The 24,293-nt window shown below is 36.2% G+C and overlaps 1 pseudogene; it reads right to left on the reverse strand.

Moving 5' to 3' along the window:
• Positions 1 to 3,230: 3,230 nt before the first annotated feature.
• LOC145246362 (5S ribosomal RNA) lies at positions 3,231 to 3,347 on the reverse strand (annotated as a pseudogene).
• Positions 3,348 to 24,293: the final 20,946 nt, after the last annotated feature.

The following is a 24,293-nucleotide window of genomic DNA, read 5'->3' on the forward strand; positions in this document are numbered from 1 at the left end:
CGTAATTAAAATTATTTTCCTGCTTGGATTGTAACGACGAAGTGCATCGTTCGGAAGAAAAATCGAAATGTTTGTGAAGATAGTAGTCCGTTAGTATCGTCGAAGTTTTTAACGGACATCGTTGTTCAAAGATACGCTTCGTAATAAAAACTGTGAAGAAGAGAATAAAATGTTTATATTTTTTATATGTGCGTGAATATAGATAAAACTTATTGCTCTTTTATTATAATTATTTAGGCTGCGACGGAGAATTTTTTTTCTTTCTTTCTTTCGAGGGCGATTTTTTTATATTTTAGTTGTAAAATAAAGATGGCGGACAATAGATAACTGATGCACGTGTGTTGGACGTAAAGTTGAAAATGCGACGAAACAGTGTTTATCTCCTTTTTTTAAAAAAATGCGTTTTTTTTTGTTGATTTTTCTTTCTTTTTTGTGTATATTTCGCTGATTATTTATCGATATATCGGTATGTGCTTCATTTGCGACAGTGAGAACATTTTAAAATGTTTTTTGGAACGTAAGCTTCTATGAGATATGTTCGTTAGGTCACCATTCTTGAAAACAACATCACGTCGGCGTCTACCACTTGTTGAAGGAAGGACAGGATGGAATGGTCTGCTTGTGTGATAGACGATCTCGTCCTCATGTGTATGGTGAATGTATTGGATGGTAGAAGGATTGAAAAGCAAAAGGTCGCATAATGATGAAGAAAAACGTATCGGTATAAATCAGCGAAATAATATAATTTATTTACATAAATTTACATAAGAAATATTAGGAAAGAGATAGAAAGAATAAGAATTCGTTGAAAGATGAGTAACGCTACTTTCGATTGATGAGAGGCTGACAGGTTCATCAGGTAAGCTGGTTGGTGGCCGATGCCACGAGAGCGGTTCTTGATTACGTGTTGACTGCTTGAGGGTCCAGCGTGAAAGAAAGAGAAATATAAGAAACAGGAAGTCACGTGGCTAGGTCGTTCTTCAGTTATCAGAGTTAAGGGGCGACAATCGAGTTAGCCTGGGAATTTCCATTCCCACACATTGTATCGCGATTCGACATACTAAATCCCACTCCAGAACTCTCTAACTTCGTCTGCATTCGGAAAATTCTTACTTCCAGCCTCCTTGCTACTACTTAATTCTTTATACAACTGAGACTGGTTGTTGCGGAAAAGATTGTTCTATCAAAAAGCAACAGCTTTCGCAACAAATTTTCCCACCACAAAGACAGATCTATTTCAACATTGTTAGAACTGCATCGCCTTTCTTTCCGTCAAACTATCCCTCGTTACAATGTTGTTCTTGGTTTTCTGTCTTAATTTTACTCCTCTTCAATCTCTTTCCGCCACCGCTTAATATTTTCATCAAGTCACCTCTACCAGTATGGCATTCTTTACTTGTCCTTGTGCTTTTTCTACATCAACCAAGACGACCCGCAACAGCGTACGGCCCCGCTACAGAAGCCTTTTAAGTATCATAAAAGATATGCTTTCTCTTGCCATGTTGTGAATTACTCCTTGGACTATCTTCACCTCCTCTGTCACCTTCCGTCTATTAATACTCTTCGTGTTTGCGATATCTAAGATCAGGCTAGCATGGAAAACTTCTCTTAACATAATCTCGAACTTCATCACTACTTCTCCATACATCTGCTCTTTCTACTGGCGCTACTGTCTCAGGGTTATTGATCTCGTCTGCCTCAAATTCTCCAACCGTCTCGCCGTCACTTCCTCTAACCATAGTATTTTCATTTCCTCCTCAACCGCCCGAATCATACCATCACCTCAATTCTTCTCCTGCACTTCTACGCCCCCAATACTCTCATCGAAGTTAATTTTATCACTTTTACTTTACCGACCCATTTCATCCCTAACCATCCTTGCAATCTTATCTCTCGCCATAACTGTGAGTAGACTATTTTTAATGTTTCAATTGAGATGACAAACTCACCACACTAGCATTTATTCTCATGATCTGGTCGGCATTTTCAGAGATTACACGTTCTTTACATCTTGGCTGTCCGGAGTAACGCCGCTTCCCACGTCATCTTGGTCGTCCATTCTCTCCGATGTCCAGCTAACGACTCATTAGAATCTTCCCAAATCTACATACATCACGTGTTTCTTTCCATCACATCATTATGTGTCTCAGACCAACCTAATGTAACCCTAATCTAGTTATTTATTTATGCAAACCCCAAAATAATGTTTACATCTATTTTTTATTTTCACGTTCCTTTTGCGATTTATACGTCAAGCATCTTTCCCTCAATTAATTTAATTTTTTATTCTTCTAATCATAATAATTGATCCAGCGACCAGCCGTCGTTCAAATCAATTAATAATAATAATAATAATAATAATAATAATAATAATAACATTGTGACCCTTGGCCCTGCTTTCCACAGTTAACACAGATACTACGCCATGATCACAGCCCAAAGAGTCATAACATTACATAGGAATGATATATTAAGATTACAAAAAAATATATTTATCTTTATATTAAAGCTAAAATTGATTAAATTATTATAATCCCTTTTTCGAATTTTTGATGAGTCAATAAATATTGTAATTAAATTTTTAAAAACATTACTACAACATTTGAAACATGAGATTCTATACTTTAAGTTCCGGAATCTAAATAAAACTCTAAACTTTTCGTACCTATCACAAAGTAGTCCCACAGAATTTCGAACAGTTGCATGCTAACAACTGCATCCTGAACAGTGAGATATTCGCAAGATGTTGCAGTCCCAGTCATGTCGTTATGTTCAATAATTTAATTAGACATTCTGCCATGAATGATGTTGGTGAGTTTATGGTTACACCATCATCGCTAGGTTTATCGAGCCATCATCTCTAAGAGGGTTACTATCCAAGGTAAAAATAAAACCCTCTCAATCTTCCCTTTAATCGTTCTCTTACGACACACCGAGACAGTAATTGATGTATTCTAAACCTCAACAACAGGGATATGATGATACTAACACTACTATTACTACTATTACTACTATTACTACTACTACTACTAATAATAATAATAATAATAAACAGACTCCTTCAGTCTTGGACAGTCTAAGGATACCCACGAAGGGTTGCTTGCGCGTGAAATTTTTGTGGAAGGGGGTGCGCAATCTCCAACCACACCTCCCCTGAGACGACATTGTTAAACACCAGCGGCAAGTGAAGTACAGGACGACTGGAAACAAATGCTGAGATAAGCGGAGAGCGCATACAGCGCCTAAAATTCCCAAATGGTCACCCATCTACTACTAACCAGGCTCAACGTTGCTTAACTTCGGTGATCTGATGAGAACCGGTGTGTCAACGCGATTATGCCGTAAATAATAATAATAATAATAACAATAATAATAATAATAATAATAATAATAATAATCGTTATTATAATGACGATACTAAATAAGCGTATTCACTTAAATTATATAATTTAAAATATCTTTCTGTTTCCCAATAATAATAATAATAATAATAATAATAATAATAATAATAATAATAATAATAGCCCAATGTTTGATATATTTCTATGGTGGAAGTGGGAAAGAGCTCCCTGCTCCTATTTAGTTCTCACAAGTCATGCTCAAATTTATAGCCTCTGACAATCATGCGCTACTCTTGGGCTTCTCGTGTGGCTTAATCTCTAAGCCCGGCGGATTTGTATTACTTACAGGGGGGGGGGGATCAGGCGAGTAACTGGTACTTTAAAAACCAGTCGCTCTAGATAGGTGGTGCTTGACAGTGATGTAAGATTGACTATTTAGAAGAAGAAAAACTCTGATTTCAAACCATTAGAGACGGTGTATCTTGAAAAAAAAAATAACACCGGTGGTTCTGTAGCCTAAAATGCACTAAACTTCTTATGAATGACATGTATTGAGAATAACGGCGTGGGTGGGATTGAAACTCAAAGTGAAGGCCCACGTCGATCAGGTGTATCTTGAAGCAGCACCAAAATCCCGGCCGTCATCTTGCAACTGCTAGAATGAAGTGGAGTAAAGAGCTTTACAAGGTAATAATGAAGTTTGCGGTGGATAACTATCGACCCATCACCTGCCTTCCACTGATGTGAAAACTGCTGACAGGCATTTTTGCAGATGAGATTTACCAATATCTGAAACAGCAAGAGATTTTACAAGAGGAACAAAAAGGAATGTAAACGAGGAGGCTGAGGGATGACGGATCAGATGTTTTTTATGCATCTGATGGATACATCACCACAAGTACAAATTTGGTTTCACATAGCTGGACTAAGGAATCTATGGAAATATTTGGAATGGCGACGAATATGCGAGATTTATTAGAAAGAAGTATAAAACAATTGATATCAAATGAAGACGATTTGGGGTGTAGGCATGCGAAAAGGGGAATTTTCCAGGGAGACAGCTTGTCGCCATTGTTGTTTGTTTGGAGTATGGTACCCTTGTCGTTCATATTACGAAAGGTAAATGCGTGCCATGAGTAGGGAAAGGAGTACCGGGTAAAATATTTATTATTTATGGATGACTTAAAGTTGTAGATAAAAAACGAAGACCAACTAAGTATGCTTGCGAGGACTGGTCAAACGTTGAGGAACAGCAGGTATGGAATTTGGCATGAAAAGGTGTACAACACTGAAATTGAAAATAGGGAGAATTATAGAAAATGAGGGAAGGAATATAACTTTTAAATGAGGAAAATGATAAAAGAGGTTTGAGAAGACGGATACACCTACTTAGTAATTGTGGTATCAGATAAAATAAAAGAAGCTGAAAGAAGGAAATACTAGGAAAAGAATACAAGAAAAAAACTGCGGTTGGTTCTTCGGTCAAGATTGAATGGGAATATATCTGCTGTAAACACATGAACAGTAGCTATACTGCGATATCAGACGCTGGTATCAGTAGTCATATTTCAATATGTGGCTGGTATAATTCAGTGAGAAAGGAAATGAGGTGAAAGATATGGATAGTGAGACAAAGAGAAAGCAATGACGATAAATGGAGCTCTTCACCAAAAGAGTGATGTCCATAGTTTATGTATGGAAATGAAAGAGAGAGGATGAGCATTAATACGTGTAGAACGATGTGTAAAAAAAAGAAAAAAAATAGACTGAAAGTTTACATCTCCAACTGTAAAAACAGACTTATAAAATGTGTGTGTCAAAATTTGAAATATATATGCATACATATATACATATATATATATATATGTATATATATATATATATATATATATATAGAGAGAGAGAGAGAGACTTCATGTAATATACTGAGTTCGTATAATACAGTAAATTTTCATATACCAATGAGTTTTAAGACAAAAAGAGTTGACTTAAGGAGTAAGCTACAAAATTTTTAAGTTTTAAGTTGACTTAAGGAGTAAGCTACAAAATTATCATATTTCATAATTGAGCATTAATATACTGTGAAAGCAAAATCAAGACTTCAAAAAAGGTGTTGATGGCAACAAAAAGTGCATTTCATTTTACGTTACAATTGTTTCCATGTCCAGTAGAACATTTCAAACATTATATCGTTTGAAAATTTTCCAAAACAAGCATTTCTTCATACTTTATGAATAAAAACACTTTTGACAATAGATCATTTTTGAAGAGAAAGATAAAGAAAAAGAAAAAAATTCCCTTAACGTGAAAAGCATGTGAGAAACATTTACCTTTGCGGTAGCTACGGAAAAGCCCATTTAAATATTAATAAATCGCCTAATTTTCGTATCCTTATTTAAGAACAGAGTCATGAGAAGTTTCCACAGAAAATCCTAAACCATTTTTTTTTAATTTATATATCCCATTCGTTGAGTTCCTAAATTAGATCTCGTTGTTTCTTTATTTCCCAATAATTAATTTTTTTTTATAAAAAGAATTTTTCCATTTTTATTTCTATATGTATAGTATGGCCGTAACAACCTTGCAATAACGTTACGGTTAATTTTAGTTTCGTATTAGTGGCAAGTAATGTTTACAGATTATCGTTATTTTAGTAATTTGATAGAGACCATTTTAGGTTTAAAGTTTAATTGAATATGAGAATAAATTGAATATGGTTGAATATGGTTATTAACCATATTACTTTTACTGCTCGCATTTTTCTGTTGTAATCCATGATTTTTCCCAGCTTCCAATAAATTCACTTGTTCCTTTTTTGATTTCAGTCTTTTTTTTTTGCCCCCCTAAACACATATGTAATAATAATGTACGGCACTCGTCTGTTATCTGTCCGGAGTGACGCCACTTCCCACGTCATCTTGGTCGTCCGTTCTCTCCGATGTCCAGCTAACGACTCATTAGAATCTTCCCAAATCTACATACATCACGTGTTTCTTTACGTCACACAATTCTTTTTGCGATTTATATGTCAATCATCTTTTCTTAATTAAATTGCTTATTCTTCTAATCATAATAATTGATTCGGCGACCAACCGTCGTTCAAATCAGTTAATAATAATAATAATAATAATAATAATAATAATAATAATAATAATAGTGTTTTGACCCTTGGCTCTGCTTGCCACAGTTAACACAGATACTACGCTATGATCACAGCCCAAAGGGTTATAGCATTGCATTTGAATGATATAGTAAAATTACAAAAAAAATATATTTATCTTTATATTAAAGCCAATCGAGATAATAGAAAGTTTAATACACAAAATTGAGTAAATTATTATAATTCCTTTTTCGAATTTTTGATGAGTCAATAAATATTGCAATTAAATTGTTTAAAAACATTAGTACAACATTTGAAATATGAGATTCTATACTTTAAGTTCCGGAATCTAAATAAAACTCTAAACTTTATTTAATTCGCGGGGCTTGATTGTTCTCGATTGGTCAGCTTAGCTCGGCTAGAAGTCTCAAGTATTTTTTTATTCATACAGGGTGACACAAAAAAAACAGAGGACATTCAATTATTTTCTGAGCATTTTACTGTCAACGGAGAAAAAATGGCCAAAGACCCTAGTGATATTTTGAATATAATAAACTAGTTATGACCAAAGTTTCATTTCATTCGGACAAAACACTAAGAAACGGGGCCTAATTAGAGTTGGAGACCGTCTTTTTTGGGGTCGCCCTTTATTATCGCCTGTAGTGAGGAAAATATAAAAATATTCTGTTCATTTGTTTTTGTTTTTGTTTTTTTGCTGTTTTTTGTTAGTTGTTTGTTTGTTTGTTTGTTTGTTTTTGTTTTTGTTTTTTTCTTCCGACACAGGTTTTTCCGTCGTGCTGGGTTTCTAAATTGTATATCTGTTTGTCCGTTACGTAAAAACGGTCGTTTTTGTTTCAATGTCGTTGATCGATTCCATTTGATCATATTTGGTGTTATTATGGTTCTATTTTTTTTTTTTTTTACAACAGCGTGTTCGATTCTATTCTGTTTTTCTTCCGTTCGTCTGCAATTTCAGAAACAACAAAAAAAAACGCCCTTTAAATCCTTCTCTCTTTCACGAGTCTCATTGCAACCGCGCCATGCCCCTCCTTGTGCCACGATGCCGCCGAAAAAACCTCAGACCTCTCCTTCTCCCGCTCCTCTTCCCCTTTCTACTTCACCTCCTCCTCTCCCACAACCCAGTCTAACAACTACCCCCGCCCCCCCCCCGACGCGCCTTTCGTGACAATTTCTTGTAATTCCTGGCGGGTGGAACGTTTCTATTAGATGACATAATTTCGGAAATTGATATCACCGTTGATCTTTGGTCGTCACAAAATCGGAATTATCCTTCGGAAGTTCTTTAATTCTCGGAATGTCCCCGCCCAAAAGGAACCGGAGTGTCTTTGAAAAAGATGGAAAATGATTCCAAGTCGATTGCAAAAGAGCCAACGATTACAGTAAAAGGGTTGAAACCCTCCAGGTGTGATATACACAACAAAAATTCACGCAACACACACACATATACAAGCACAGAGACACGTAAAACCACATAGACACACATATGTCTGCATATGTATACAAAAATATATACATACACTAAAAAAGATAGATACACACAATGCATGTATATAAATTATATATGTGTGTATATATATATATATATATATATATATATATATATATATATATATATATATGATTAAAATAATGGAAATAGTATTCCGACATAATAGAGAAATAAAAAGGAACAAACCGTATTATGTGTTCATCAACGTTTCGTCTTTATTTCGATTCATCCAGAGGAAGTCTCGAAATAAAGACGAAACGTTGATGAACACATAATACGGTTTGTTCCTTTTCATTTCTCTCTCTCTCTCTCTCTCTCTCTCTATATATATATATATATATATATATATATATATATATAGAGAGAGAGAGAGAGAGAGAGAGAGAGAGAGAGAGCGAGAGAGAGAGAGCGAGAGAGATAGATAGATAGATAGATAGATAGATAGATAGATAGATAGATAGATTTAATGCATATATATACAAACAATACACATATAGGCACTCTGTACATGCATGTTTGCATTGCATAAACACACACATTCGAATATCTATGTATCTCATATAAAGATCACCTGTTAGCCCCCAGGAAGGGATCCCTTGATTTCTGAGAACTTCAACTGAAGTAAAATAAAGCAAAATGTGCTGCATGTAAATAACTATATGTATATGTATGTGTAAATATATATGTGTGTGTGTGTGTGTGTGTGTGTGTGTGTGTGTGTGTGTGTGTGTATTAGACATATATCAGGTCATGTCATATGCTACTGGTACCATGTAACCCAGTACTACCTGCCTCATGGTCGGGTCACCGGCGACTAAACTGGTTCCCCCACCAGACTTGTTTGGTGAGGAGGGCGGCTAGTCTCCCTGAAGGATTAAAAACAAGACCTTCCAAAGGGCGAATGAACTCTTTTCTGGGTCAACGGCCAACTAGCACCATGTATATTTGTGTGTGTGTATATGTGTATTGGGGTAGAGAGGGCTCCCGTAAGCCGTGGTGAAGGCAACATTTCTAGGAGAAGCAAATCTCTGATTTAAAAAACCATAAAGCGGAAGACCAGTACCCGCATTAAGCTGGTCTGCAGTTTAATTTGTTGCTGGCTATCTTGCTCTTGCTTGTTGCTGGATCTCAACATTTTTGAACCGAGAGAGAGACTTAGCTGTCGTACAAAGCTAAGACTCTGTAACATCATATTTGTATAGATACTCCCTCAGGCATTTGGGCTCATGGATTTTAAATGTTTGAGGGAGTGGCACTCGTCTGACAAGACGTTGCAATCATCATATTAGATACGGGGAAAAAATAACTGGAAAAAAACGAGCCTATGCTTCTTAAAAGAAACTTATAATTATTTTTTTTAGTTTACATCTAAATTTTTATTATGTTTCGAAGATAACAAACCAAAAAAGGAAAAATATATATATATTTACGTGTTGAAAGAAATTACAGTGAAAAATGTTGAAAAAAAAAAAAACATTTTGTTCGAATTTTTAGTCCAAAATTTTCTTATACTCTTATGCTTATATGTCAACGATAATGAGTAAATTAAACTCATAAGAAACCGAATTTAAAAAATGCACATACGTTTTGTAACTAAAATAAGATAGAGTCGGCAAATCAATTTTTTAAATATATATTGTTTTAAGCAAAAACAATATTATGTTCTTACTTGTCATGTAGAAAACAGTAATATATCCAAAAATTACGAAAATTCATCAGGTAGAACAACTGCTATTGTGTTGTTAATCTTAAAAAAACGGGTATGGGTACTGACAACACATATTGCAGTCATAAACAAGTAATCTAAAATATTCGTTCCGGAGTTATTTCCCTTGCGTGTAGACCATTGCTGTCTACTTTATAACGTCGAAGAAAAATGCAATTTTACCCAATTTTCCGTAAAAATTGCTTTTAACTATAAAAAAACTTTCTACTCGATGATTTTCACAGACTTTAGAGTCTTTTCTCGTAAAATCTACGATGATATATTTTCATTAAAAAAGCAAAATTAAATTCATGCGTTTTATTTTTAGTATTTAAAACTATTACTTTAGTAAACGTGTTTTTTTTTGTTTTGTTTTTTTGTTTAAACAAATTAATAGATTTCCATTAAGATATAAAAAAAAAAAAAGATCTTGGTTCGTTCTACTCCGTGATAATTACGTAATAAATACTGAAAATTTCTATAAAACTGGTTGATTTTTTGAATTTTGGTGAATTTTTAAATGAAGGGAGGGGTCAAAATGGTAATACATTTTAGGCATCTGCCATTCATTTTGTACGCATCTTGTGCATATGTATGTATATACAAGCGGGGGGGGGAGCCTGGCTTTACCTAGGCGTAAAATACGGTTAAATATGACATTATAATTTGTCCAGATTTCGTATATATTATTATATATTCCTGATTTCAAAAGTAAAAAAAAGTATTTGTGTGTCATCAGCATTCAAAGCTGGCGACGTTACCACTGTACCAAAGTGACACAATACAAACTGATCAAAATTTTTAAATTACAAATAAACTCAGATGAATATACAAAATGTATAGCGATTTTTTTTTTTCCAAATTTGACCCATTTTTGACTCCTTAGCCGGCTAAAGATCCATAAAAGAACGGTCCGTAAAACATCCAATCATTTGAGGCCCCTCGCGCTGCTATGCGACTTTTAGTTTCGACATATATTCGTTTATATATTAGATGAGGTCATTCTATCAGGTTTGTCGGAAATTTATTCATACAAAATGTATCTCTAATATAATATAAAAGGAAGTTCGTGTGTGTCTGTGTGTGTGAAAAAGATATCTTCAATAAAACAAACCTATCAAGATAGTATAAGCACTACCCGGTGAAGAGGAGCAATTCATAGATTAATTAAATAATATAAGGAATAAAAGAGTAGAATTTTATTGGAGCATCATTTAAACAAGGACGAAAATTCAAATAGAGTAAGATTGGACTTTTTAGACCATGGTTTTTCGAAGCTAAATGCTTCTCATCAGAAACGAAGAAAGCTGGTATAATAAAAAATATAAGACTATACAAAAAAAACGACTAAAAGAACATTTCCACTAAAAATGTAAAAAAGGGGGGGGGGCGGAATAATGGGGATTAATAATGAAGATCAAACAAATAAAGCATTCAACATAGTGGTAGGAAAATAAGTATACGGATAAAACATTAAGGAAAGGTTGCATGATGATTATACAGCAATGTTCTGTGTAATTATTATTCCTCGTCTTTTTTATGTGTGTATGTGTGTGTCTGTGTCTGTGTGTGTCTGTGTGTGTCTGTGTGCGTGTATGTGTGTATGTCTGTGTGTGTGTGTGAGTGTGTGTGTCTGTGTCTGTGTGTGTCTGTGTGTGTGTCTGTGTGCGTGTATGTGTGTATGTCTGTGTGTGTGTGTCTGTGAGTGTGTGTGTCTGTGTGTGATTGTGTCTGTGTGTGATTGTGTCTGCGTCTGTGTGTGTGTCTGTGTTTGTGGGTGTCTGTGTGTATGTGTGTCTGTGTGTGATTGTGCCTGTGTGTGTGTCTGTGTGCGTGTGTGTCTGTGTGTATGTGTGTCTGTGTGTGTCTCTGTATGTGATTGTGTCTGTGTGTGTCTCTGTATGTGATTGTGTCTGTGTGTGTCTGTGTGTGTGTCTGTGTGTCTGTGTGTGTCTGTGTGTGTCTGTGTGTGTGTCTGTGTGTGTGTCTGTATGAGTGTCTGTGTGTGTGTGTCTGTGTGTGTCTGTGTGTGTGTCTGTGTGTATGTGTGTGTGTGTCTGTGTGTGTGTTTATGTGTGTGTGTGTCTGTGTGTGGAGTAAAAAAAAAGACGAGAAGACTTGTTTCATCTTTAAAACATTATTTCGTAAAGTTATTTAAAAGAATTTAGAAAACCAAGCAATATCATCCATATTTTTTTATTAAATGAATATAGCAATTTATTTGTGTGTGTATATATATATATATATATATATATATAAAGGTATTAAAAATAATTTTTTATAATTATAATTATTTCCTCCCCTTTAAGAAGTAAGTTGACACTGTCTGTTGAAATGACAAAGTTGGACATTTGGCCTACGTGCGAGATTGCCACACTTTAGTCGCTCGATCACTGTAGACCGTTCTTCTATGACATTTATACATGTTTAATTTCACTTGAATATCATTGTGACCGGCTGTGGCTCGTTCCTTATTAATGGAGACAGAGATTACTTCGTTGACTGGCGGCAATCATCACATTCCACTGATGATTCCAGAAGAATGAAAGATATTAAAATAATTATTCATAATTATCATTATTTCCGACCCTTTAACAAGTAAGTTTGCTAACGGTTGAGCAATATATATATCTATATATATATATACATATATATATATATATATTAATATATATATACATATATATATATGTATATATATCTATATATATATATATATATATTGTGTGTGTGTGTGTGTGTGTGTGTGTGTGTGTGTGTGTGTGTGTGTGTGTGTGTGTGATACATAAGTTATTACCGTTTTAAAATAAAATATTATTATTATTTTTTTACATAGTTTAAAGATTGGGATTTTATTTTGATTCGTGTACGAAAAAATGTCAATTAAATGGCCTCAGTTTTGTTGAATAAAAATTTCATGTTAAGATGGTAAATTAAGTAACTAACACACGGTGGAAGGAAAAAGTGATTTCCATTGCCGTTTGATAAAAACCGGTTTTCTTTTTCTCTTGTTGCAGACCATCTACTAGTTTGCCAGTTGTGTACAAATCCCAAGAGAGATAGGAAACTTTTATTATGTCTGAAAGTGACACAACGTTCAACGAGTGAAATCGAAGATGCGTTACATTAAAATTAGTGCTCTTAACTGATACAAATTATGACAACAGGATCATTGCCATCACCCTAAAAATGCAAATCCAGGCAGTTCAACGTTTGAGGGCACAGCTCAATGCATCGGACGACATACGGTTATGGTCTTTCGTGTGTTTTCAAGTGAGGGCCCCATCATTCCATCCCCTGGTGCAATCAGGTGGCCGCTGACATACCCTGGAATTGGCACCTTGACTCGGCGCTGGCCCACATGTTTAAAGTGTCACAGGCTTAACTTCAGAAAGAGTGCTACGACTTTGTACTCTTCTCTCACTGAACCCTCTCCTCCCCCGAGCTGAACCTGCTGGACAACTTCGTTTGGTCATCTCCGGTCCTTCTGGGCCGGGGCAACAAGTGTCAAGCAAAGACCAGCAAAGACCTTGGTCAATGTAGGGGCAATCCTTCATACCAATTGTCACTATCCAGCTCCCCTACTCCCCGGGGAGTTGGTCCCCATTTCCCCTGCACTCCTCACATTAAAAATCGGCCTTGTGCCTAATTTGCTCGGTGGGGGAGCAAATGAATACTCATACGTCGAGAATATCATGACCTCCCACAATACCAAAACCAGTCCTCGAGTATTCGCCGAGCTGCCGCTGGTTCTTATGGAAAAGGCATGCTCCCAGTTCCGGACCCGTATCGAGGTGGTGATTGAGACTTGAATAGATGTCAGCTCTAATACATAATCAAGTTACCTGAATTGATTTTTAAATACAATTTTAAAATAAAGCCGTAGTGTTTTATTATTTAGTGCAAAAATTTTATCGTTCTATCCTGTACGTTACATCGTATTATATATACATATATATATATATATATATATATATATATATATATATATATAGTCATCCACATACAGTACTGTTTCGCTGTTTCACAGCTCATCAGTGCGGCTAGACAGGCAACTACCTCAAGCCAGGATTGAAACCCGACCGTTTATACGGCAGTCATGGCTCCTAACCATTACGCTATTGGCGGCTGCTTGAACGAGTAGTGAGTTTAACGATGTTTTGATATCGTCTGAAACGAACCCACGTGACTTATTATTCGCCATTCCTTTCAATCCAGAGCAAGTTAGTTGATGGACGCCTAACTGTTGAGAGATGTCCAATCAAAAACATTTTCTCTCCACTTTCTCCTTGGCTTTCCTCTGCCTCCTTTACTTTCTAACAACATAACTTTGACAGGCCAGTGGTTGATCGTTTGACATGGCCAAACATCATCATCAACTAGAGGGGGTAGGGAAGTAGTTTGACGGAGGGCCGATATTTGGGGGGGGGGTCGATCAGGCGATGCCCCATAATGAAACGCATTACGTGATTTTGAAATACCTCAATCCGATTGGCTAGTTGTTTTGTCCATGCGATACAATCAAAGCCATATAAAACTATTGGGAGGACATTAATCGAATAAAATTTTAATCAAACAGTTATCAGCACCCTTTTTAGTCGCGTGCAAGCGACTCTACAAGTCATTTCGTCGGTCCATCGAACTGTCGGTCGGTCTGTCAGTCTGTCCGTAACACTTTTGTGCTTGGCCTTTTTGGTTAAGATCAAAGGTCTGTTGTTAATACATGCTGTTCTTAGCTTTTTAAGCTTTTCTTCTCCTTTTGGCCAAGATCAAAGTGTAGTATCTATTCTTACTACATGCTGTACTTATTGTGATACAAAGTGGGGGATCACTTTTCTGTATTAATTTAATGTAAAATGATCACCCACTTTACAACCAGTCAGTCTCAAAGCCATTCAAGTCATTATCCAGATCAGTCAAGTTGTTTTTGAAGGATTTCAGTTATTTTTTTAAGCATATAAATCATTCTTAAGGTCATTCAATTCATCTTTATGTTCATTAAAGTCATTCTAAGTAATTTACTTTTTATTTATTTATTTAAGTCATTTCAGCCCATTTTTCCGTCATTTTAGTTTATCTTTAAGAATTTCATGTCAATCCTACATTCACGCATTCATTCATTACACGAGATGACGCGACTAATGGCTATCGGCCTTGTTGATTTTAGAATCGCGCGGTGTTTTTGGAAAGCCGCTCAACCCAGCCTGATTCTATGTTTCAATGTCGTCTCGGGATCGCTGGAGAAAGTCAGTTTATGCCCTAAATAAATGAATTTGGGTTACCTATTTGATTAGTTTACTGTTGATATATATATATATATATATATATATATATATATATATATATATATATATATATATATATATATATATATATATAATTAAATATTATGAGAGAAATAAAGACGGCGACATATTTTGGCGGTAAAAAGTAATTTGCAGACGATTACAAAAGAACGACATCTTTCACAAACAATTACTACCGAAATAAAGTGTCTCGATTTTTATTCCTTTCATATTTCATATTTCCCTTGATCTGATAATTCAGGTTATTACTGCTAGGCAGAAAATATATATATATTCCTCGACGCATCTCTGCTTATGATGCACGTCAATGACAGAAGAGGTCGCCCGGAAGTGATTTTTTTTAAATAATTTCTGTCGGCGCTGGAAATTTTCATACTACATTTTATTACATTACTAGCAGGCCACCCGTCGTTGCCCAACCATAAAATATGTATAAATATTATATCTTAATTCATATAGAAAATGAGACATGTGCATGCGAGTATTATATTTTTTAAACAGTTCACGTCTTGTAAGTAAAAAAAAAATACTTGAGCTGAGATCGAAACCAAAGCCTAAAGACAGTGAGCCAGGTACAATAACCATTAGGCTAACTTGACACAATCTTTGAAAAGTGTTTTCAAAAGAATTTATTCTTAGCATAAGGAATCTGTCACATATACGATTCAAACATGCGCATTCGTGAAACAGTTGATAAATAGATAAAAATTTGATAACCTCCCCACGCTTCGATCGTTCAATGTTGACCACTTAGCAGCCCTTTTTCTGAATGAAAGCCGATTAAAATGTTTTTTAAATGTCTGAATACCCTATGTATCAAATTTCAAATCTGTAGATCAAAACTTCGTAGAGTATATAGGTTGAGAAGGTTGTGGGCATATTAAATTTTAAATAAAACCTGTTGTCCCCAAATTCATATTTCTAAAATAAAAATAACGATTAAATAAATAAATTACAAGTTTTTTCTTTTTATTTTAATATGGAGAGACTTTTAAATCGTCCGTGGTTCCCAACCACTGTGCCGCGGCACACTAATGTGCCGTTGAATGATTACTGGTGTGTCACGAAGAGAAGTCATTTAATTTTATTTTGTTTAATAAAAACATTTAATTTCTTAATCATGATCACGCCACTCAATTTCAACTCTAAGTAAAAAAGCCATCAAAATCTTAGTGCAATCCTTAACTCTGTACCTGTGTGAACAAGATTTTTTTTTTTTTTTGTTATCTACACAATATTAAAAATAAAAACGTGAAAGTTTTTAAAATATTGAAAACGATTTATATCGACATATTGCAGCAGTGGTTAAAAAAACACCAGGCACAACTGTCCCGTGGCATTCACCATTATTATTTTATGTCAGATATAGAATACAGGATATGTTGATTTATGTCAATAAAAATTCTCTATGTATAATTCTCTTTGTTTTTTGTTTTCTTTTTTCTTTTTTTTTTTTTTGTTTATTTTCAAAAAAGCTTTATGAGTAGAAAATACTAATTCTTATGATATGTGTGCCGCGAAATTTAAATAAACTAGATAGCGCACTACCATGTAAAAAGGGTTGGGAACCACTATTGTAGATATTCAATTTCTATAATATTTATATAATTATATAGCTCTAACAAGTAGCATTGAGTACGATTAAATTTAGTACGTATTATTTGGATTCTTCGGACTACTGTTCTTATCTTGACTGTTATTTCCACAACGTTTCGCTCGATGTAACGTCCGACACTCTTCAGGTGTATCTTGAACCTTTTTGTCGAACTCGGTAACCCGTACGGAATTTCGAATCGAGCCATTTATTTAATTTAAGAGGGGAGTGTAGCATGCGATCGTTGGCTAGAAGTCCTTAGTAATTCGCAGTTGTATTTTAAGTGTCGCCTGCATTAGGGATTGAACCTTCTACCTCGAGAAAAGTGTAACTTTACAACTAAAGTTTATCAAGTACTTTATTTATTACGCCTTGTTAGTAGTAGAAAGTTTGGAAAATAAAACTCAAGATGAGAACAGTAATTACGATTAATCAATCCTCATTTCAAAGTTCAGAAACGTAAATTAAATATGAATATTAAATAGCGGATTTTGTATATATTATGAGAGAGGAAATTTTTTAAAAATGGGACTTGGTTGCCATCTTATTGGGTTATTAGAAAGAAAAATGCCGCGTGCTGGGCCCACATAAAAAAACAGTTGAGAATTTTAAAAGATAGGAGAAAGAAAACGTTATTAGAAGAAACAAATTTGCGCGTGGTGGGCACGAACCGTAAGCGAACACGCTATAGATTGGACCAAGATGACCACTGATGTTATCGCGTTGCAAATTTATATTTTTTAAATGAAACAACGAATCTATCGTTCGCGTACACAATTATCAAACAGCGCGAAAACCAAAATTTTTACCTGCCACCCCCTTCAAACAAAACGACATTTCTTCATGAAATAATTGACGATGTTTTCTAATTTTTCGATATTATGTGTCCGAGAGATCACCCTTTCTTACGAGATCAGGTTCATGCCGATTTATTTGTAAACTTAATTGATTTTATAAGGAATAAATTATGTCTAAGATATGTGCATGAAATAAATTCTTTATTTGCATTATCAATGTTATGCTAATTATACTCACGGCATCGGTAACCAACACAAAGACATATTCATTTCTTAGACAATAAATATTTGAAACGCCATTGTGATAAAACTACCTTCTACAATATCTCGCTCGACAAACTCAGTAGCCCTAACGTTGTTTCCCTAGTCGTTTTCTCTTTCGTCTTCCTTCCTCATTCCGGCCGTGTTGTCGTCTCCCACGCATTGGAGAGTGCTGAAGGGCTGCATTGGCTCAAAAGTATAAAATAAAATAACGCTAGATAAAAGAAAGGTAACACAAACTCCGACACATTCTAAGAATATGAGTTGCACTTTGGTTGCGTGTATGACACCATCGACCTTCTGCACGCTGATCCACATTTATGTTCTGTTGAGGTCGGGTTCATTAGTTGATGTAAGCTCATCTCGATCCCTTAAAGCTCTATCGATCTAGTCCAAGCCACGACCTGTCTCCAACTGGAAACAAAACTGTCCTAAACTGGAATTATGTCGTCAACTGGAAAACTGTCGTCAACTGTCGCAAACGCAAACTACTGCAAAACTCATCGACGCACCAAAAACTGACCGCAAACCAACCCCAACCACACTGATCTTTATTGTTCGGCCATTTGTCTCAAATTACCTGCACACCTTGATTCACAATTCTATTCGTCTTTTTTGTGTGCCTTGGTGAATAACTTTCTCTCAATTGTTTTGCTGATGCCCTCGTTTTCTCTTTTTTTTTTGTCATCTTTCTTTTTATTTTTATCATCTAGTATCACAATATACCGTTAGTTTTATATAAAAGTTTTTGAAAATGCTTTATTCATCTACGTTACAGAAAAAATGCTTAATTATAGAATTACTTGCAGGCTGCTCGGTGTTGCCAGGTCGTAGAATACGCATAATTATTATATTTTTATTCATGCAGAAACTGAGACATGTGCATGCGAGTATGATGTTTTTTCCAACAGGTCACTTCTTGTAAATACAAAAAAAATATTCTACATTTTCACCCCAAACAAGGCACATTGCCACTTTGATGTAGAGGCTACTATTAGGAACACAGGCTACAGGGGTACTAGGTGGGGAGTTGGGCAGCAAGATGTCGGTTCACGTTACACTTGAACTTCTGCATGTCAGTACAGTTGGGGAAGCAGGAACCTGGCAGGGAGTTCCAAAGTCTAGCGGTTCAGGGGAAGAAACTACTGGGGTAGAAGGCTCACTTACATCTAGGAATCTCTACTGTGAAGGGGTGGGAGTGTACTGCTTGTCGGGGGTATTTACATAGAGGGGGTACAAGTGCTTGCAGTTCGTCGGAACATACACCGTTAAAGTACTTGTAGAAAAGGCAGAGGGATGCTATATTGCGTCGATGGGACAGAGGCTGAAGTCTGAATGATAGTTCAGGACCTATAAGGTTGCCGACTCTCTTTTGAACCTTGTCGAGGAGTGAGAGACTAGTAGCAGATGCACCAGCCTAAATATGACAACACTACTCCGTACATGGGCTAATGGTGGTATTATAGAGGTACAGGATACTTTCAGGGGTCAGTAGTTTTCTAGCACGGTAGAGAGAACCTACCTTTTTCGCAGCGGTCCTGGCAATGCTCTCAATGTAATTTTTCCAACTCATGTTTCCTGTGAACGTTAGGCCGAGGAGTTTAAAAGATGTGCTTTCAGATCAAGAGTCTTTGGTCATTGCTATTTGGGGTAGAGTAGGTTTCTTGTAGTTATTTAAGGAAACAAGTTTAGTCTTGGCAGCATTGAATGTGACCATCCATTTTTGTCCCCATTCCACTACAGATTGGAGGTCATTCTCTAGTGTTTCTGCCATTTCTTTAGACATGTGTCATTTGTTTTCCTGTCGTGTCTGTTATAGAGCGTGGTGTCATCAGCATCTCAGAGGCAATTTTGTCAGGGAGGTTATTAATGAATATTAGGAATAATAGAGGTCCAAGGATCGACCCCTGATGCAATTCCGCATTTATATCATATTGTTTAGATGTACGGCCATCGAGGACAACCTGGATTTTTCTCTTATCTAAGAAGGATTTAATTATGTTAAGTATTCTTCCAGTGATACCGTATGATCTGATTTTCCTGAGAAGACCTTCGTGCCATACCCTGTCAAAAGCCTTAGATATATTTAGAGCTACCGCTCTGCCCTCCCCTGCTTTGTCAAGTGCATAGAATATACGCTCGGAGATTACAGTAATGATGTCTGCTGTGGAACGGGCTTTACTAAATACATATTGTTTGTAGGTAAGACGTTTAGCATCTGTAAGGTGATGGACTAGAGCTTGGTTAATTATGGGCTCAAATATTTTGGCAAAAAGTGGGAGGAGGCTTATAGGGCAGTAATTTGCTGGGTCAGTTCTTTTGCCAGAATTCTTGAAAACTGGTACCACAGAAGCAGTTTTCTAGCAGGCAGGAAAGCAAGATTCATTAAGGCATTTGTTGTAAAGTTTGGAGAGGATTGGAGCTACTTCGGCGGAGCACTTTTTTAATAGCACAGCCGGGATGAGATCAGGTCCACATGCTTTTGCAATGTCAATTTTTTTATAATGGCATGCATCTGAGAAGGGGTGATTTTCAGATCGTCAAGTGTGGCGTCTGTCCGCAAAGGAAAGCCTGGGAGAGGGTGGTTAGCAGGGTCAAGTGTGAAGTTGGAGGCAAGCAACCAACTTCATGATTGTTAGATAGTGGGGGAATTGTTGATTGCCCATTATTTACTACACTGTTGTAGATTTTCCAGAAGTCACGGGTTCCTAATTTCTGAACTTCGATGCGATGGCAGCTGCACATGTGGAAGTAAACCATTGGGAAGAGTGGGGCTTGCTATAAAATTTCCACGTGTGGACATGTACTTCAATTGCTGTTTTGAACCATTCAGTGGTCTCATTTGCGCACTGTTCAGCAGGAAGTGAAAATATATTTCGCCATGGGGCGTCTCTAATGAGATCCCTGATGACTTCCCAGTCGGCCTTTTTATAATATCTCGTTCCATTTTGGCTCTAGAGTTTAGAGTGATTTTAACTATTATCACTACATGATCAGCATTTCCAAGTTGGCTGTGGGATGTGAGCGTTCGTAACATAATCATCAGGAACTGTGGTCAGAAACAGATATAAAAGTGATGCGTGTTGCTCTTGCTGGTCAGGGAAACGGGTTGGAAACGTAACCGTCTGTGATAGGGAATGAGATATAGAGAAGCTATGTGTTGTGGTACCAGCTGCGTCTGTGTAATTAGAAAATCCAAGCCAGTTAATGTGGTGGACATTGAAGTCACCAAATACATGAACTTGTGCGCTAGTGTCGAGGGAAAGTGCTGTCAGAGATTTTGTTTATTAGGGTACAGTCCTTGAGAGAGAGCGGTAGAGAAAATAAAAGTAACTAATATTATGTTGCATGTTAAGTCTAAATTACATAAAGGCTTGATCGTCTGATTCTAGTTTTCGTTCTCTAGTCAGGGGGAGGGTGTTTCAGATATAGACTCCAAGCCCGTACATATATCTGTCAGAGTCCTTACGGCAGAGTGGGAGATATCCGGGCATGTTAAAGTAGTTAGAGGGGATGGAGGAGTGTAGGTTAGTCTCACTTAGTGCTAAGATATCCGGGATGTTTGTTAAGAGAAATGTTTCAACATCATTTAAATTAGTTATGAGCCCACAGATGTTAGTAAATGCAAGCCTCAAGGGAGGAGGCAATTTGATTTTCTTTGAGTTTTGTCCTGGTTTAAGCGTAATTTTAGATTGTACTGTCATTTGTTTTTTAAGTTTCAGTTAGGTAAGCGGTGCTAAACAAGTGGTTATGCAGAACACCAGGCATGCAACACAAGTAGACCATCAGCTGACCTTCCATCTACTAGGATTGTGGCCTAAGGAAAGCTCACCGGGTATGAGTGCAGGGTCTCTTTCCATGCGCGACATGGCACTACAAACATCCCGATATTATTCAACTGTTGGTGGAGCAGCCGCTCTAAGCGCTACCAAAGAGTTAGGATCTTGTACTACCAGTCGAGAACATCATCCAGGAACTGTCAATCCGGTACCCTCAACCCATCAGACGATGTTCAACCCAATCTACTTGTAATGACAATATGATGTTCAAGCACTCCCAACTGCCCAGTTTAGAGGGAGATGGGATGTGTCGGGAGAGGGGGGAATCGGCGTTTATTGCCCTAGTCAGGAAACAAGATCGACCACTGAGTGTTTCTGTCGAATCCCTGTGCTTCGACCTCTACGCCTGGCTAATAGGCAAAGAAGGAGTATGGAAACCGGGCGATAGACAGTGCCTATCTACTCCTTAAGCAGTTTAGGTTTGCAGACCGGTAATTTGTTCGAGTCCCCAGCTCTAGGAAGGATGTCATCCAAGAATGGAGGGGCCTCCCTCCCCTTAGATTTAGCTTCAGAGTTTTCCTTCTCCTAGACGAATGACCTGGGAAGATCTACGAGTATCAGCACCGAGAGGGTTTGCCCCGCGCCTGGGTCCTAATCCAGGTATTTCTGCGACCCCGCGGGGGTAGTCAATGTTACTGGGTTAGTATGTAAATGTTATGTCTACTGAGAAATTACAATCCTCTAAGTGATTAAAGGACATTTCTATTACATTGTTACTGGAGGAAGGGTGGAGTAAAAGTTCATGCAGTGGAAGCAACTATATTTGCAACAGGTTTGTTGGAAAGAGTTAAGATATGGTTTGATATTTTTCCTTTAAATTTAGAAAAAAAAAATTTTTTTAATTTTATTTATTTATTTATTGGCTTAAGAATAGGATAACGCGTTACAGAATGACTTTATATTAATTGTGTGTAATGTATGAGTGTTAGTAGCAGCTTGGGGAGTAGGGTAGACTTAGTGTTTAGGAGAGGATTAACTTACAGAATACAGTAGAATTAATTTTTAGAATTTATAGTCAAATAAAATTTAGTTATGGAGAAACAAAATAAAATAAATAAATAATTCACTTTTTTTCCTTTTTATTTATTTAAAATGCAAATCAGACAATGGCAGTCATCTTGGAGGAAATGAATATATTGGACATACGTAGCACGCAAGAGAGGGGCTGTTTCTACCGTAATAAGACGACGTGGCGCGTCGGAATTCGTAGTTAACGACAGTCAATTAGGTCAGGCACAAAGCATTGTGTATCTATTCAGAAAGTCATAGTGACGTATCTAAGATCACTGTATATTTCAGGTACATATATAATTGAAAGTAAGGCAAACTAATTTAATTACTCACTATCTTAGCCCAAAGACTTCTTTATAAAAAAAATCACACACGATACGATTTGGGAATTTAAGGTAGGACGACCCTGGTGTGTTTGAGATATTGCGGTTATCAGCATAGACTAGCAAAGCTACAGTGACGAGGATGACCATAGACACCTCCTCCCCAATTTTTGAGTGGCCTTCTGCTTTTGTTTATTTGTTTTGTTTGTAAACTTACAGAGTGAATAAAAATATATCATTTAAAGTGTAGTATCTGTTCTTCAGATGCTAGACTTCAATTTCTTGTTCTCTGTCAGTGAAGGAGAAATCCTTCACGACCGAGACAATTTTTAAAAACGACCCTGGTGTCTAACTCTGTCCCGTGGAGAGGTAAAGTAAATAGGTACTCCCTATACCTAACTGGCAGACATGTTGTTTTAATTTTTGTTTTATTCATTGCAAAAGCTGAAACAAACGCATCCATTTCTGTCAAATGGAGCAATCTGTTCGTTTTTATTACCAACTTGTAAACAGAAAATCTGAAATGATTGCCCTTACCTTGCTAGTCTCACTTTCGATGTAACCTCAGACAATCTTGTCAAACTCTGGAATCTGTACAGAACTTCAAACTAAACTATTTGCTCTCATTTCATCAGACATGACAGAATTACTTCAAACTCAGTCATGGCTGACGGAACAAGAACAATCTACAGCTGTAGAATAAATAAAGGGTTCTGTTAAAAAAATTCCGTACAGATTCCAAAGTTCAACAAGACACGCCTGAAGAAGTTTTGATGCTATAATCAACCAAAATGTTTCGAGAATAGCATCAAAGATATGAACAGCAGATTTAAATTAATCAAAATAATACTTTTTATCGTCAACTTGTAAAGAGAAATTAAATATGAACTGATTGAAATAAATGTGGCAATGCAAGGGGAGGTAATGCATATTATGAGTTTAGGAAACTAAAAGTGCATTCCTTATTGAAATAAAGACTAAATGAACACTTTAAAATTAATCAATTTAACACAAAATTAAATAGCAAATGTTTTAAATATGGAAGACAAATAAATCATATAATATTCTATGTAAAGGAAATATCTATCTCGGATGCAGAGATGGTCATCATCATATCCTATGAATCCGAAGATTGTATTGTTGGAATTGGTTTCCCTATCAAATCAAAATCTCAAAAATCTAAATGCAATGAGTCAAGTACGATAACCATTATGCCAGCTTGACATAATCTTTAAAAAAACGTTTTGAACCTACTTATCCTTAACATAAAGAAGCTGCCATGTGAACATTTCACGCAGTCGCATTAATGAAAATGTTAGCAAACAGATTAAAATCCAACGAACCCCAATTATCAAGTTTTCAATTCTGCCTCCTTAGCAGCCCCTTTAATTTTCGGATGAAAATCGATTTAAACATATTCCACATTTCTGAATACCCTATATACGAAATTTCAAGTATGTAGATCAAAAATTCGTTGAGTATATAGGTTGAGAAATGTCCTCACAC

This window comes from Euprymna scolopes, chromosome 23, assembly GCF_053919585.1.
Source record: "Euprymna scolopes isolate OS-2025 chromosome 23, ASM5391958v1, whole genome shotgun sequence".
Taxonomy (NCBI): Eukaryota; Metazoa; Mollusca; class Cephalopoda; order Sepiida; family Sepiolidae; genus Euprymna; species Euprymna scolopes.